The sequence below is a fragment of the Erinaceus europaeus genome, chromosome 8 (assembly GCF_950295315.1).
Source record: "Erinaceus europaeus chromosome 8, mEriEur2.1, whole genome shotgun sequence".
Taxonomy (NCBI): domain Eukaryota; kingdom Metazoa; phylum Chordata; class Mammalia; order Eulipotyphla; family Erinaceidae; genus Erinaceus; species Erinaceus europaeus.
The window spans coordinates 14,492,700-14,510,697 of NC_080169.1; positions in this window are offsets into that span (position 1 = coordinate 14,492,700).

The window sequence follows — 17,998 nt, forward strand, 5'->3', positions numbered from 1 at the left end:
AAAAACAGCTTCCTTAGAAAATTAATAGAAGAAAAATGAGAGCATTTACAATTAGTTAAAGAACTGTGGGCTCTTGATTTGGCATTATCTTAAAACTAGCCAGCCAAAAAAAAAAAAAAAAAAAATCCAGCTTTTTCCCTCTGGCTTCCCCCAGAGCTCTCAGAAAGCGTTAAACCGATTCTAAGCGAGATCTTATCTGGCTAGCAAGCTATTTTTTAGAGAAAGAATGAAATCAATCAAACAAGACATTCTCTCTAACTTAGAAACTATTAATCAGAGAAACAGTACACACTTTTGATAGAAATTTAATGAATTGTTTCTTTCAAACTGTAAAATGTACCTTAGCACAGAAAAAGAAGTTCAAAGATTTTTCTCCACGCACGGTAAACTAAGCCCGCCTGTTCCATCCATGCAGCCAATCACGGCACAGAGCTACTGCTCCACAGATTGGCAAAGACTGCAGTCAATCATTCCCTAGCCACAAACGCCCCTCCTGGGGGGGGGGGGTGGAGAGTGGGTGAGTTAGGAATCCAAAAACCAGTGCGGTTTTTCAAAGGGAAATATTTCTTTTCACCAAGAATGTCTGTTTTAAGTCTGTGTGCTAACCTTGTTTCCATTAATGTGTGTTAACCCCTAAGTAACTAAAGTTTGTTTTAAGTTTTAAATAAGATTTAGTTAAGCTAAATGTGGTTTTAAAGATCCTGACTCATAGAGTTGTCACACCTTTACCAAAGTAAAATATAGGACAGTTTTGTCCTTCTGATAGCTAATATCAGCATTAATTCATTAGTTAAAAGATTTTCTGAGATCTCTAGGAGTGGTAAAAATGCCTCTGCAGTCTCTCTCACTCTTGTAAAAATTCTAAATATTACCAGCACCCCAATACCAACTGCCACTGTTTGTTAATTTGTTATTTCCATGCTTGAACTGGCTTTCTAATAAACCAGTCAGTGTAGAGCAGTGGCCTTCCCTGGAAAAAAGGGTTAAACATGATATTCCTGGCGTGATAAAAAATTTTTATTCAGCAGATGTGATTCAACAAAATTATTTAGTGTAAAATGGTCATCTAAAATAAATGTTAACAGTAAAAATTTATTTAGAACATTTCAGTTATGAGGTTTATCTTAGCTTTTTAAGTTACCTATCCAAATTAAAGTGAAAGATCAATTAAATTGTGTACCCACCCTTGTTCATAGCTGCCCTAAGGGTGTGATAGCTTTGTGATAAGCAAAGATCCTAACAAACAAAGTTTAACATTTTACTTAAAATTGTTTAAGTGATTAAAAAAAAAAAAAGGAAGGTTTCCAACACAGTTCTTATGTGGTAACATAAAGGTAAAAATTCATTTTAAGACAGCTAAAGATTAAATCTAAGACAGCTAAAGATTTAAAGTAAAAGTCTTAAGTATTTAACATGACAATTTTTCATCTCCAAATTGATATACAAATTATGTATTTAACTGAAAAAGTTCCAGCACATTCTGGAGGGCCCCCCAAATGTCCTGTGAACTGTTTTGTGGATATTGGTCCACAGCAAATTTGGCATTTGTCTGACACTAGAAATGTTTTTGAGAAGCAATGTCACTAATGTGTGTTAACTCTTTAAGTAACTTAAGTTTGTTTAAAGTTTAAAGAAAAATTTAGTTAAACTGAATTTGGTTTAGAGACCCTGGTTATGAGAATTGCTACAAGAGGTTAAAAAGATAACTTTTAAATTTATGCTCTTTAAAATTCAAACAGAGACTCTTAGAATTAGATATCATTCACTGAAGATGTGTCTAGATCTTGACTGTGATAAGTAAAAAAAAAAGTTTTAAAATACTTTCTCAACTAAACAGGCAAAACTGGCTTGGGTTAGTAAAAGATAACACAATGGTTATGTTAATTATTTACATTCCAGAGGCTTTGCTCTGATAAATGAGGCTTAATTTAAATAAGATATGTAAAAAATGTTTTTTTCAAATAAAACTTATCAAATAAATATGGGGCGACCTAATATAGAGCTGTATAGATGTCTTAGCTAACCTTTTTACATTTTATTCAAGAAGTATGCCCCTGGTTTCCCTGAGAAAGAACTTTAGATATTAAAACATAAGAGACTAGGTAAAAAGTTAGGAGAGTTTTATGTATGATATAGACAAAAATGCTCCAGTTAAAACTTTTATTTTAAAACTTGTTAAGAGATTTTTTTATCTTACTCATGAGTTAGTTACTTTTGCTTTTACAGTGACACTCCTTCTGATAAAGTTGTTACTGAGATAACTCACCTATTTAGAAAGATTACAAAAATTATCAAATAATTGGCTTTTGAGAGTACAGATTCTACATGTCAAACTTTAATTAGTTCTTTTAGAGAGTAAAAAATTATCTGGCTTGTTTTAAGACACTGTCAGAGGTTTATTCTTGATAAATTAAGGTAATACCTGGTGCTTCTGGTCTGATTTGTTTTGGCAAATCCTGATTTAACAAAATTAGTATTGTGAACATTTAAGCTATGGAGTTTTATTTTAGCCTTTTAAGTTGCTATATTAGAGTTCTAAGGAGCAAAATCTATTAAGAGTTTTATATCTACGCTTACTCGTGATAGCCTTGTGATGAGTAAAGATCTTAGTAAACTAAGTTATAGTAGTGTGCTCAAACTGTCTAATCAGTTTAAAATAATTCAAAAAAATGATAAACATTTTATCATGTCAACACATTATGTATTGACTTTCTATAACATATTGGTATATTTTAATAAAAAGCCTTCTAAAATCATATAAAAAAACTCAAGTCAATTCTAACCATTAGATTATCAATTAACTTGGTACAAGTTCTCTCCCTAAGTAAATAATTATAGGTACATCTGCACATGAAGAACTGATTGCTCATATGGTAAGATTTAAAACTAAACATTTTTCTTTTTTTATTTATGGGTGTATGATGACTCCTAAAGTCACTCATATCCTAAAATTTTTCTCATTTTTTTACAAGTGTCTTAAAATTTTAATTATTGACCTGCCATTGTGAGAGCACTTTACTGGCTCCAGCATTGTTTAAATAAGATCTTGCTATTCAGACTTTTAAGATTAATCTCCATTGATAAAAGCCAATGCTCTCTGACAGATTGATGTAATTCACCTGCCTATGTTTAATAAACAAAAACATTTTTTTTCTCAGTTGTTATTTTTTCTAAATTTATGTGGGCTACAGCTCAAACAAGAAAAACTATAACCCTTAAGCTCAATAAATAAAAAAAGAAGGGGAATGCACCCCCCAATATTCAGTTGGCTAAAGTGTCAATGTAGTAACTATACTAAGCCTTTTTAATATTTACAAAAATTCGAATTATCCATTTATTATATCTCATTGACAAAGCCACCCACTCTCCCAGCCATAGAGATGTATTTCTTCTTTTTCTTTTTTCAACACTGGATGTCCATGTTTGTTTTCCTTTTATTATGGTGGATGACAGTATTGCTCTTGCAAAATCCACAGAGTCCCTGTTGGCAAGTCCTTACCACAAAGGACGCCATGGCAGTAAATACTCCAGCTAACCTCACCAGCCTATCCAAGTCTTCTCTTTCTGCTGACCTACCACTGCAGACTTCATCCTTACATGTTTATTGACTGCTCACTTCTCTCCCAATATTCCTCATGTTCAAGGAACCTCACCTAATGTGTATGCACCTCCTTTGTGTTTTGGTACAACATCACCCTATATTTTCATGTCAATTCTTCTCTACCTGGTCCTTGCCTCCTAGTTTTGCTTGTTCCACAGCTGACCCTCTATGAAGAAGAAAAATTTCATCAGTTGGCACTGACGACCACCAGAGGACCAGACATGCTGTGTTTCTTCCCCTGGACATCATATCCACTGACTGCTTCCCTTAGACTTGCTGGTGGCATGCTAGGACACTTTGATGCCCCTTATTGGACCCTTGATTAGTCTTTTGTTAATGATTACCTTGGGACCCTTTATTTTTAATAAGATTATTGGCTTTATAAAACAACAAATTGACTCCTTAGCACCAAAACCCTTACAAATATATTATCACAGACTTGACTTGGCTGACAGAGGCTTGGCTGAACCTGAGGGTGACACACCTCTTTTAGGAGCTGCATAAAACTCAGATTTATGCACGCCAGCCTTGGCATGGCGTGGGCACCAGTAAGGGGTGCAGGGCTAAGTACTGCAGGGGGAGGACCCTATAGTCTGCCTCTGAGTCTCCCGTGAAACAAACCTGATTTGCATGGAGGTTGGTGTCGGTTATCAGAACTCTTCGCTGTGAGTTTTCCTCACCTTGGAAATAGTGGCTCTCCCTCCCCTCCCCAAAAGACACCAAGAGCCATATAAGATGAGGGAAGATCAGTTCTATATTTACCCTGCAGGAGCAATCAGGTCAATACTTCTTCCCTCTGGTTAATGCCCACTTATCTCTTGATAAGATTCCTAGGTTTTACCCTCAATTTCCCGCCTCACTTAAATTGTAAAAAGGGAGAACATGCCGGGAGCCAAGGCCTTAGTTAAGACTCTCATAGAGTCGGTGAGAGGACATTCCGATCATTGGAACTGAGATTACCATCTAGCTGTTTGGAAAGTTGCTCACCCACCTCCCTCCCTCACTACCTTAGCAGAACTTCCTCCTTGTTTATGCATAAATTGTGGCTGTAAAATAAAATTTTCAGAGCTTGATCAGACCTCCTGTCTTGCTCTCGTTCTTCATGTCTCTTGTCCCCTCCATTCTCTCGCCCCCTACCCTAGGTTTCCGTCGATAACCCCGCAGGCCTGGGCAATGAGTGGCTGAGCAAGTTGTGGTATATATACACAATGGCATACTACTCAGCTATTAAAAATTGGTGAATTCACATTCTTTACCTAATCTTAGATGGAGCTTGAAGGAATAATGTTAAATGTGGTAAGTCAGAAAGAAAAGGATGAATATGGGATGATCTCACTCATAGAGTTGAAAATAAGAACAGAAGAGAAAACTCAAAGCACAACTTGGACTGGAGCTGGTGTATTGCACAACTTGGACTGGAGCTGGTGTATTGCACCAAAGTAAAAGACTCTGGGTGTGGCGTGGAGGCTTCAGGTCTTGGAACATGGCAGAGGAGGACCTAGTGGGAGTTGAATTCTTATGTGCAAAACTGAGAAGTGTTACACATGTACAAACTACTTACTTTACTTTGACTATAAACCAGTAATCTTCCCTCCAATAAAGAAAAAAAGTGAAAAAAAAAAACAACTCAAATTTAAAATACGCAAAGGATTTAAATAGACATTTCCCTAAAGAAGACACATCTACAAAGAGCCAATGAATTCAGGAAAAAAATTTTAAAGCTTCTTATTTAAAAATTTTTATTACCTCTTTTTATTTATTTATTTATTTGGGTAGGGACAGCCAGAAATCAAGAGGGAAGGAGCTGATAGAGAGGGAGATAGACAGAGAGACACCTGAAACACTGCCTTACCACTTGCAAAGCTTTCTCCTTGCAGGTGGGGTCTGGGGGCTTGAACCCAAGTCCTTGTGCATTGAAGCATGTGCACTCAACTACCCAGTCCCCTGGCAAAAGAAAATCTTCATTACCTCATCGCTTCATACACACAAACACACACACACACACACACACACACACACACACACACACACACACACACTTCAAAAATTATTAAAAACTAAAAACAAAAATTCTAATCAGGATGCAGAGAAATTAAAATCTTGTATAAACTAGTACATCTACAAATACAAGACATTTTTTACTGTTCCACAAAAAATTTAAAATAGAATTACCCACTGATTCCATTTACATGTATGTATCCAAGAGAACTGAAAGCAAGAGACCAAAGAGCTATTTTTATACTGATGTCCAGAGGATTCCCAACATATAGCAGAGGTGGGGAAACTTCTTTCTTCCAAGGGCCTTTTGGATATTTATAAGATCTTTCATGGGGCATACAACATTTTCAACTTAAAAATCAACACTTAATGTTATTATTTTTTAAAAGTCCCTAGATTTATTGAATTTTTGAGTTCTGCCTACAGTTGCTTTGGCAGGACCAGACCAAATGATTTATAACCTAGGGCCATCTCTTACACAGAGCCTTCAAAGGGAAGAAAATTCTGGGACAGGATATAACATGGATGAACCCTGCAGATATCATAAGTAAAAAAAGCTAGTCACAGAAAGACACTTTACTCATATGAAGGTCCTAGAGTTATCCAATTCACAGGAAAGAAAAAATAGTAGCTTCCAGGGGTTGGGGGAGGGTCAGTGTGGACTTATTACTTACTGGGCAGCATTTCGATTTGAAAAGATTAAAACATGTTCAATGAATGTACAATTCTACAGTTCAATGATCTGTTTTACTCATGACTGATTTGAAAATTTTTTTCTTATGTTATGCTATTTAATGGGTGTAAACAAGAAGTACATAGATGAATTATCTCAATGTACTTCATCCTACCACTTGCAATCTTCTTCTTCTAGCGTTTGCCCTTCTTCCGTAGCCAGTCAACAGCGTCAGGTTGAGCCTGATATCTGCTTGTTGCTGGCTTTGAAAGTGACTGGGATCCATGTGGATTCAGTCGGCTAGGAAGGATCGTCAGTTTCCCCAATGTATGAGTACTCATGGGATGTACCACGGGAAGATCGATCCAATGCATCCCACCACTTGCAATGATCTGGATGGACCTAGAAGGCATCACAGTTAGTGAAATAAAGCAGACAGAGAAAGATAGGCACATACTGAGCATGTTACAACCTTTTGTTTTAGGAAATCTGCAGGAAAGTAACCCGCAATGACAGGAAACAGCAAGACCTAACACTTGCAGTTCCTCATCTTATTTGTCCTGAAAAACCACAGCCTGCTTTTCCAATCCCCTCCTTTTACCTTCAGAAATACTGCCTACAACAAAATAAAGGGAGATAGATTTGATCATCATTTCTACTTTCATTGAGTTTAAACTGTAACAGAACCTCCCTGATTCCACAGAAGCTGGTGCTATGTGTGCTTTCTGTGACACTGGGTAGAGGGGTCCCACAATGGATTTTTAAAAGCTCAGAACCTGCTCAGGAGACTCAATCTCCATAGAATTTCTCCAGAATAGACACTGTTCTTACCAGAAGGAATTATGAATAAGCTCTTCTCCATCTTGATTCAGAGGGCTAACAGATTCATGATCACAAATGGGAGAGAGGGAGGAACTTGCCAACTATGCTCAATAAGATATTTTTTTCCCCCCGGAAAGAATGTGTGAATATGTACAAAAAAAGAAATTAAAGGATTTTGAAAAGTATTGTTCTGTGTGAGTTGACCCCGAGATTATGTTGCTTTTCTTTTTTTCCACTTAGTGTTATATAACCTCAATTTGCTAATTCTGATAAGCTTCCTCCCTACTTCTATACAGTTTCATTTATTTATTTTATACATTTATTTTTTATTGTTGTTGTAGTTATTATTGTTGTCGTTATTGATTTCATCTTTGCTGTATAGAACAGAGAGAAATGGAGAGAGGAGGGGAAGACAGAGAGGGGGAGAGAAAGAAAGACACCTGCAGACCTGCTTCACTGCCTCTATTTTTTAAAAAGTATTTATTTATTTATTCTCTTGGATAGGACAGAGAGAAATGGAGATAGGAAGGGAAGACAGAGAGGGGGAGAGAAAAGCAGACCTGTGTCACCACCTGAGAAGCGACCCCCCTGCAGGTGGGGAGCCTGGAGCTTGAACCGGGTTCTTATGCAGGTTCTTGTGCTTTGCGCCACATGCACTTAACCCTCTGTGCTACCGCCCAATTCCCTACAGTTTTATTTTTTTGTAGTGAATGTCTACTAGATGCTTGTCATGGATACGGGTTCAAGTGCTCTAGTTATGTGAATTCAAATAATCTTTACAAACACCTGACAATGGTGCTTGAAAAAAAAAAGCCTACTGCAGATCACACAACTAGTTAGAGAAAAGCTGGCTTACACTCAGATATTCTAGGCTCAGAGTCCACAAGGTAAGCCCCAATTTTAAAATGTTGTGTCCAGAATTCATTCCAAAGTCCACAATCAGGAGGACCAGAAGTCCAAACTGAAGGATGAAGGATTAAACAGCAACCAAGGAGAAGCAAAGCGACACTAGAGAAGCCTGTTATAAATGGATGTGGGAGATAATGAAATGAAACCCACAGAATCCCAGAGTTGGAGATAAATTTAGGTCACTGAGTTCAACCACCTTAACAATTGTCTTATTCAGTTTGCTTAACGTGTTCTTAATGATTTTGGTATATTTCAATCCCATAGATTCTTTCATTTGTCATTTTATTCATTTATTCTATTGATATGTATTGGCCCTCTGTTATATTCCAGGTACTCTCTTAAATATTGGAGACATAGTTGTGAAACTAGCTGTGAGAAGATCTAAACAAATAATTTTAATCAGAATGAGTAACACTTGTGATTTTCATAAAGCAAATCTTGAGTAGCAACCCTGGGGAGTTTAGGGAGTGAGGTGGGCTCCAGAGGTGGGAGTCATCAGGGGACAGCCCTTTCTCTTCTGTTTTCTTTTTTGCCTCCAAGGTTATCACGCTGGTGAAGTTTTCTGCCTAGAGAGGCCAGGTTTGAATCATAGCAACGTCTGCAGCTTGGTGGCTGGAAGGAGGTAAAATATAAAGCAGGATGAATTGTTAATAAACAGGAACACAAAGGTAGGAATAGAGCAGATTAGGGGGTTTTTATGTGGGACAAAGCTAGGAAGTCTATTTTAGATATGTTCCAAGAAGCCCAGGAGTATAGAATTTTTTGCCTGAGTCTGATAGCTAACATACAGGTGGACCAAAAGTATTGCCTGGGAAGACACTGTCAGGGTTGAGAATAAGGCTAGAAAGCTGGATTAAGGCAGAGAGTAGCACCCAAACATGAGGAAAGTATATAAATAGAATTGTTTACCCCACTGAACTGACCTAGGGCCCATATATATATTCACAGTTAGCACTGGAGGCTGTGTAACCTGAATCCCTGTCAGTATGAGCTTGTGATCCATGATCACAGTTAGGAACATTTTGGGTTGAACTCATTTAAGGACCAGTATTCCTTGAGTGGCAGGGTAGGCTGACCCAGCCTCCCTCTGGAGAGTGGGCAGTCCTTACCATTGTTGCTCTGCAGTGAAGGCAAGATCCTACAGAGGTGATGATGTTTCTGATGGAAGTAACAAATGATTGTGGAGAGATTTATTAGAGGTCTAGGCCCATCATATCTATGTGGAAATCCAAGGATTCCCTGACTAGAGCCCCAGATGATGTGGTGGCCTGGTGGTGAGTGAGAGTGCTTCTTTCTTCCAGAATTCTGGATAGCAACCTCAAGGATGATTTCTGAGTGGCTACTTGAATGTCTCTCCCTTGGCCAATCCTAGGGTCCAGGGAGAAGCCTTGAGAAGTCCCACTTGGGCACAGCTGCTGGAGGAGACGATGTGCTCAGAAAAGGAGTGTTAAGTCACACTTAACTGGATAAGCAGAAATCTTACTCAGATATCAGTCACAGTGATACACATTATTGCTACAGTGAATACACCACACTCACAATGATTCCTTCTGAGTTGTCACAAAGGCTTTTAAAAAAATTTATTTATAAAAAGGAAACATTGACAAAATCATAGGATAAGAGGGTTTTTGACCAGCTAGTTACTCAGAATGCAGGCCTGCCCACCCATAGGGAGAGCTAGAGAATTCAAGGAAGGAAGGATCCAGCACTGTGCACTCCCTCATCAACCCTTGAAGCTGACAGAGGCAAGGCATAGAAGGTTAATGGAGACTGTGCTGAAAACAAATGGAAGTTAACTGCAATCTGTTTCTGGTAACTCTTATTTAATAGTCATACATATGTAAATGTGTGTGCTGGCTGCTTCACAATATACTCACAATAAAGGGAGAGGTAAAAGGCGGGTGGGGTGGGGTGGGTGAGGTTAAAATGGAAATGGCCTGAGGAAAAGCACAAGAAACAACAAAAGTGTTACAATTCTAGTGGTGGAGATAGCAGGAGGGACACAGGGCTGGGCTGGTTACCACAGGATTTGATCTGTGCTTAACAAGGCTATAAAATACTGTTTTCTTTTCCAGGAAGGCCCCCTGATCAATACTGCTTGTGTTTCTCAGTTGTCTACACTGTCTTAAATAAAAATCACCATCATTGCATGGGGGGAAGAACATTAATCTTACAATTGCTGTCCTGTTTTTGCCTAATGGGTGGTGCACTGGTAGATTTCTCCAACCTAATTTGAGGCAGAGGTTGATTTACAAACTAAAGGGGAGAATTTGCATGATAGAAGTGTGCTTAAGGAAGACAACTTAGGGTAAAGGAAGATACTTGTCTGTGAGAGCAAATTTTAACATCCCAGTGGGATGATACAAGAATGTTTCCTGAATGGCTCAAGCTACTTTACACATTTTCTCCTAAAGGTGCATTCTAAGTGCCAGGAAATGTAAAATCAGAGTGACAGGCTGGCTCAGTCTTTTATGTTTAGTTGAAAAGGAACATCCTTCTCATTGAGACTGGAGGGAGGCACCTCTCTGCAGGTTGTGATGGGCAAAAACAAAGGGAACTAATTATCTTATTCTTATGACTGAAGCCAGATCTTCATTTCCATTCTTTCCCCAACTCCTTTACACATCTATATTGTAATCATAGTGAAAAGGGACATTTTTAGCGTCTATCAGTGGTTAAAAAAAGAAGAAAGAAAAGAAGCCACACTGTAGAATTTGTACAGTATAAAAGACACTCAACAGAGGGGTATACTTAATTAGAAAAATTGCAGGGTGGTCTGGGAGGTGGTGCAGTGGATACATCATCAGACTCTCTCTCTCTCTTTTAATAAAAAGGGAACACTGACAGAGCCATAGGATAAGAGGGGTACAACTCCACACAATTCCCACCACCAAAACTCTGTATCCCATCCCCTCCCTTAATAGCTTTCCTATTCTTTAACCCTCTGGAGGTTGGACCCAAGGTCATTGTGGGATGCAGAAGGTGGAAGGTCTGGCTTCTGTAATTGCTTCCCCACTGAACATGGGCATTGACAGGTCGATCCATACTCCCAGAATATCTCTCTCTTTCCCTAGTTGGGTGGGGCTCTAGGGAAGCTGGGCTCCAGGACACATTGGTGGGGTTGTCTGTCCAGGAAAGTCTGGTTGGCCTTATTACTAGCATCTGGAACCTGGTGGCTGAAAAGAATGTTAACATATATAGCCAAACAAATTGTTGACTAATCATGAACCTAAAGGCTGGAATAGTTAAGATAAAGAGTTGGCATGGGGGGGAGGTAGGGGGATAGGGGGTGTGGAGGGTGCATGGGGGCGTATCTTTGTGTGTGTGGGTGTCTCTGTTGTCTAGATAGCTAGTAAGCACATTTTATATTTCAAAATATAAAATGTGGCTATACTAGATTTATTTTTTTCTTCCCTGAGCCTAAAATCTGATATTCAGGTGGATCCAAGTTATGGTCTGGGAAGATGATGTCATGGCTGGAAAAAGAACCAGAAAGCTGGATCAGGGAATAGAGTTGTTTCCTAATATGAAAAGGTATATCAATATTGTTAACTGTAAACACCATCGATTTGATGTAATCTGAGGCCCACATTCAGTTTAGGAGCCTATGTGACCTCTGTACCCCTGTAGATGTGAGCTCACATTCTGTGGTCATGAGTAGGAACATTCCAAGCTGACCCAATATCAACCCATCTTCCTCAGGTGTAGCATAGAGTATGTTGTCCAGCCTCCCTTCAGAGGATGGAACATTCTCAACATTCTCTATCATTTTTGATCCAATTTGAGGGCAAGGTCCTATAGGGGCCAACAAAGGGGTTTTGTTTTTCCTGATAGAGATGACCAGTAACAATGGAGAGAGGAATTTATTTAAGTTCTAGGTCCATCATGTCTGTTTGGGAATCTCAGGACTCCTCCACTAAGGCCCCAGCTGACAGAGTGCCTGATAGTGACTAGAGAGTCATTGTTAAAGTATGCCTGTCTATTGCCCTTATTCTGCTTTTGCAGTCCTTGCTTTGATAAGGTTAGCTTTGGAGTGAGTGAGGGAGGTGTAATAGGAAGTAGGTGAGGAGAGTATTTAAGTCCAAGTAGACACTATATCATTAGGAACTTTATACTGACTCACTGCAGACTATTGTGTACTTTTGCTTTCATTTGTGTACTTTTTGCTTTTTATTGTGTACTTTTGCTTTGCCCTAATTTATGGATACATGTGAACATATGCTCTATCTCATGGGACTTGGTTTATATCTAGGTTTTGGGACTTTGTTAGGAAGTGAACCACATGGAATGGAATTAGATAATCCTATGAAAGGAAAAGTCTCACCCAAGTAATGAGGCTGAAGGGTTGACATTCCATGACTGAAATCTCTGGACACAGTCTGAAGTAAAACATGCTGAGGTGGTACTTATTTGCATTGATTAGGCTAGGATCAGCGGATGCAATATCATTTGGTATGAATTGAGAGAAGCATGCAGGAAAGTGAGTCCCACCCTAGAGTTCCCAGGACTGGGGAAAATATAGGCCCTATAGAGGAAGCAAGAGGTTACTGCTGTCTTAGGGTTAAGAAGACAATAGATAGTCATTGCTAAAATCACATTATTTGGTAATTGGGTTAACTTTGAAAAATTCTTTTGTTAGGATTTGCTGTATCATACCCAACATCATCATTATTTAAGTCCTATGACATTATTTGTATATAGCTGTGACACTGGTTGCTTCTCCTTGGTCTAAGCTTTTAAGAGAGTCAACATATTGAAGACTCAGCCTATGGTCTGTGTATTAAAAAGTTTGAGACATTCAATCAATATTCCCCTCTCATATTAATTAAATAGTGATTTATATGACTACAAATTAATAGAAGTGTACATAAACACCAGTCCCTCCACCAAAAGACTGTGTCCCATCCCACCCCCCCCCACCTTCTCACCCCATGAAGCAAAACATCCACCCTCACCCTCAACCCAGGGTTTTTACTTTGGTGCCCTACTCCAAATTCAGTCAAATCCTGCTTTAAGTTTCCCTTTCTGTTCTTCTTTTTCAATTGCTATTTATGAGTGGGATCATCCCATACTCATCTTTATTTTTCTGACTTAGCTCACTTAACATAATTCCTTCTAGCTCTGTCCAAGATGGGTCAGAGAAAGTGGGTTCATTGTTCTTCATAGCTAAATAGTATTCCATTGTGTATACCTCAGCTTTCTCAGCCACTCGTCTGTTGTTGGGCTCCAGGGTTGCTTCCAGGTTTTAACCATTACGAATTGTGCTGCTATGAACATAGGTGTACACATATCTTTTTTGTTGGATGTTATGGCATCCTTGGGGTATATCCCCAGGAGAGGGATTACTGGATCATATGGAATGCCTAGCCTTGTGAGAGTTCTCTAGACTGCTCTCCACAGAGGCTTGACCCATTTATACTCCCACCAGCAGTGCAGAAGGATTCCTCTGTCCCCACAGCCTCTACAGCATTTGTTGCTGCTGTCCTTTTTGATGTATGCCATTCTCACAGGGGTGAGGTGGTATCTCAATGTTGTCTTTATTGGCATTTCTCTGACAATCGGTGACCTGGATCAATTTTTTATGTGTTTGTTAGCCTTTTGGACCTCTTTAATAGTGAATGTTCTGTTCATATCCATTGCCCATTTTTGCATGGGGTCATTGCTTTTGTGTTGCTATGTTTGCTGAGCTCTTAGTATATTTTGGTGATTAGTCTCTTGTCTGATGTATGGCATGTGAAGATTTTTTCCCATTCTGGGAGGGGTCTCTTTGTTTTTGTGATAGTTTCTTTGGCTGTGCAGAAGATTTTCAATTTGATGTATGCCCCAGCCTGCGGGGTTATCAATGGAAACCTAGGGTAGGGGGCGAGAGAATGGAGGGGACAAGAGACATGAAGAACTAGAGCAAGTCACGAGATCTGATCAAGCTCTGAAAATTTTATTTTTCAACTGCCATATATGCACAAACAAGGAGGAAGTTCTGCTAAGGTAGTGGGGGAGGGAGGTGGGTGAGCGACTTTCCAAACAGCTAGATGGTAATCTCAGTTCCAATGATCGGAATGTCCTCTCACCGGCTATATGAGAGTCTTAGCTAAGGCCTTGGATCCCGGCAGATGTAGTCCCATTGGTTTGTTTCTGCTTTAGTCTTCCTTGCAATTGGGTTTGAATCATCAAAGATGTCTTTGAGGTTTAGGTGGGCAAGTGTTTCACCAATGTTTTCCTCTATGTATTTGATAGTTTCTGGTCTAACATCTGGGTCCTTGATCCATTTGGCATTGATTTTTTTTCTGGTGAGATAAAGTGGTTCAGTTTCATTTTTCTGCATGTTTCAACCCAGTTTTCCTGGCACCATTTATTGAAGAGAGCCTCCTTCCTCCATTTAATACTTTGGACCCCCTTATCAAAGATTAGTTGTCCATAGGTGCGGCATCATTGGACTCTTAAGCATGGGGTCCTGAGTCAGTCCGCAGGAGTACATGAACCAAAGTGATGTGTGGTTCTGTCTCTTTTTCTCTCCTCCTATCTTTCTATTTAGTAAGTAAAACCTTAAAAAAAAAAAAAAAAGAAAGAAAGAAAAAGAAATAAAGATGGCAGGAAGTGGTCAGGGAGGCGAGGTAGCACAAAGATAGAGTACAGTCCGTGCATACTTGAGCTCCTAAATTTGATTCCTGGTGCTGTATATGCCATAGTGATGCTCTGCTCTGCTATCTCCCATGAGTAAGTAAATATGTAAATAAAGAAATAAATAAACATTTATTAAAGTGACAAGATCTTCTGTGAAATGAAAAGCACAAGAAAGAAAGATAGGAATAGTAAGATCTCACTGGCTGTTCTAGAAAGTAAAGTATAGGGGTTTGGTGGTGACACACCTGTTTAGGCTCACATTACAATGCCTGGGGATTTGGGTTGGAGCCTCCAGTTCCCACCTGCAGGGGGAAAGCTTTGAGAGTGGTGAAGCAATGTTGCAGGTATCTCTCTGTCTCTCTATATCCCCCTTCCCTCTCAACTTCTGGTTGTCTCTATCCAATAAATAAATGAAGATAATAAATTAAAAATTATTAAAATAAAGAAAGTAAAGTATATAGTGGTATTAGAAAGTTCTGGGAAGAACTATAAAACCGAGGATGACCAGTGGCATTGTCTGTAAGCCAATGTACAGGAAGATCATTGGTACAGGTAAGGTCACCAATGGACCATGAATGCTGGGCTTTTACCATGGATTGATACACACATGGGCAGTTTTCTGAGAAAGACACATTCACATCCACCTTTTCTTTAAAGACAAAGGTACAGACTCACAAAAATAGTCAGAAATGTGGTTGTGGGAGACAGATGTTTCTGTATTCCAGGAGGATGACCTCTCATGATGGCTAAGAGGGCTGAATTTCTTTTGTTGGGGCTCAAGAATTTGATTGTGACAGACTGTGGCTGTTATTCAGAATCCTGTAATCAGATTATTTTGGCAGAGGGATGTTTCACTGCTAATTGGCAGAGTGACAGTGCCAGGAGACAAGGTGTCCAGCTAGAGGGGGAAAAAAAAAGGGAAATTAGACAGGGCCTGACTACCCAGGTATCTTTGGAGATGTGAAATGGGTTGGAGAGGGAGGCTGCCACATCTGTTTGTAGTGATAATTAGATTAGGGACCAGAGAGATGGAGAAAGAGAAAGCTTCCAATGCAATTGGCACAGCCTTTACTCAAGGCAAAGGGAGGTGATTGGGAAATTGATGGTCTGCAGAACTTCCAGAAGATCACAGAGCCTTGAAGAACCTCTCTTTAGCTGCTTCCAGCCTGATCCATGGATCTGGCTGAGCATTCAAATTTCATAGGGTGCCGGTTTGATAATGCAGATGCCGGTTTCCTACTTCTGCATATTCAAGCTCCAGGCCCTGGGTTTCACTCCAGAGGTCTCTACATTGAGTAAGCTTTCTGAGTAATTCTGATGCATTTTCAGTGTAGTAGTTATTTACCTAGTTAAATGTCAGCATTTGAGGGAGTGAGAAGTGTCAGAAGGTGGGGATACTCTGCTAGGGCCACATAATAAGCACAGCAACACCCAAATTAACCCAGATACTTGTCATAGTTAGACCAAGGCAGCAACTATAGTCCACCTATAAGGGTACTGACATTCTGACCAAGACCACACAGCTATGAGAGATCACATCATCATGAGTGATGGGCAGGAGACCAACTTTCTTGCTGGCTCCCAGAACTTCATAGATCACTGTTATCTTGACTTCCAAGCGTGGTTCATAGAGCCTCCAGCCATGGCATGGGAGGGTATCTGCTCACTTTATTGAAGCAGAATTCACCATCTGGGGTTAAATAGCAGCTTTGCCTTGGGTGTGGCCCACGTAGTACCAGTTACCATAGCCCTCATCACATTGGATGACATTTTGGTGTCTCTTTCATGCTTTGTGTCTCTTTCTGTCTCCATTAAAAAAAAAAAAGAACTCTCCAACTGATCCCTGTAAATGAACCCAATAAATTTTAAGCACTGTCTTCAGTGGATTTCAACTCTCTGTTTTTGTTTTTTTTTTAGATACAGAATATGTACTTTGTTGTATAATTCAGTATATTGTTTAAATCAGGTAAAACTATACTACTATGCTGAACGATACTTTTTTATCTGGGAAGTTAATGGTTTAACAGTTGTGGACACATGGGTAAAATTTCCCATCTCTCCAGGATAGGTGTCTGTAAAACACTCTCACCCCCAGCTTCAGTATTTTTCTATCATCATGTGACAGGATGTGAAAACCTCACTTCCCCTGTCCCTCTTCCTGTCCTCCTTCCTCATAGTCCTGTACTTTGGTGCAATATACCCAACCAGACACTTTTATTTTATGTTTCCTTTTCTGTTCTTGTTTCTGAAGTTCTACCCATGAATGAAATTGCCCTGGCCCGCAAACGGAGACCCTAGGAGGGGGAGTGGGAATGGGGTAGGACAAGAGACGCGAGAAATGGAGACAAGACAGGAGTCTGATGAAGTCTCGTTTATTGAAAATTTTCACGTGTATTTAAGGATGGCTAAGGTTGGGGAGGGTCTCCAGTAAACGGGGTTGCTATGGTTACCTAACCTTGGAATGCTCTTTCCTTGCCATCTATGGTCATGCCTGTCCTGCTAATTGTGGAGCTATCCCAGGAAGGAATGCAGCTTCAGAGGTTAAGTAAACATCTCTAGGAGGTGGGTGAGGGGTGGTCTTGCCTGTGTACCTGTCAGGCAGGCTTATGGTTGATGGAGATTTTACACAAGATGGAGTAGCCTGTTTCTCAAAACCAAGGTCCCTGAGGGGGCGGCTTACCGCATGAAATTATCCCAAATACATCCTTCTCTTTCTGGCTTATCTCACTTAACATGATTCCTTCAAGCTCCATCCAAGAGGAGGTGAACAAGGTGATTTCATTGTTTTTAATAGCTGAGTAGTATTTCACTGTGTCTATGCCACAAATTTCTCAGCTAATCATCTGTTGCTACACACTACATTGCTTCCAAGTTTGAGCTATTAAAAATTGTACTATGAATGTAGATGTTTTTGTATGGATATGTTTTGTGGGGGATTTCAACTCTTGACTACAAATTCATTTTCCTCCTGTAGATCTCTTTCAAATGCTCAATTTGCTGAGGGGAGAAATGTAAACACATCAATAACATTTGACCCACTACATGTGCTCTTGGAATAATGGATTCTTTTCCAACATAAGTTTCCCCAACTAAACCAATAAAATCATACTAAAATGCTAATATTAAAATCTTCTAGATTTTATGTTTCACCGTGGCTAAGTGTTAATATTAAAATATATTTCCATCTACAGCTATACCATCCTGAACATGTCTGATCTCAGAAACTAAAATTTGTTTCTAGTAATTTAAAATTACTAAGTTAAATCATGATGTATGGTGGAGAAGGCAGATTCTACCTTTAAGAGTCCATGATGCTGGATTTTAAAATAAAATAGATTGAAAGTAATCTATTAATTCAACCTTTAGCAAGAAGC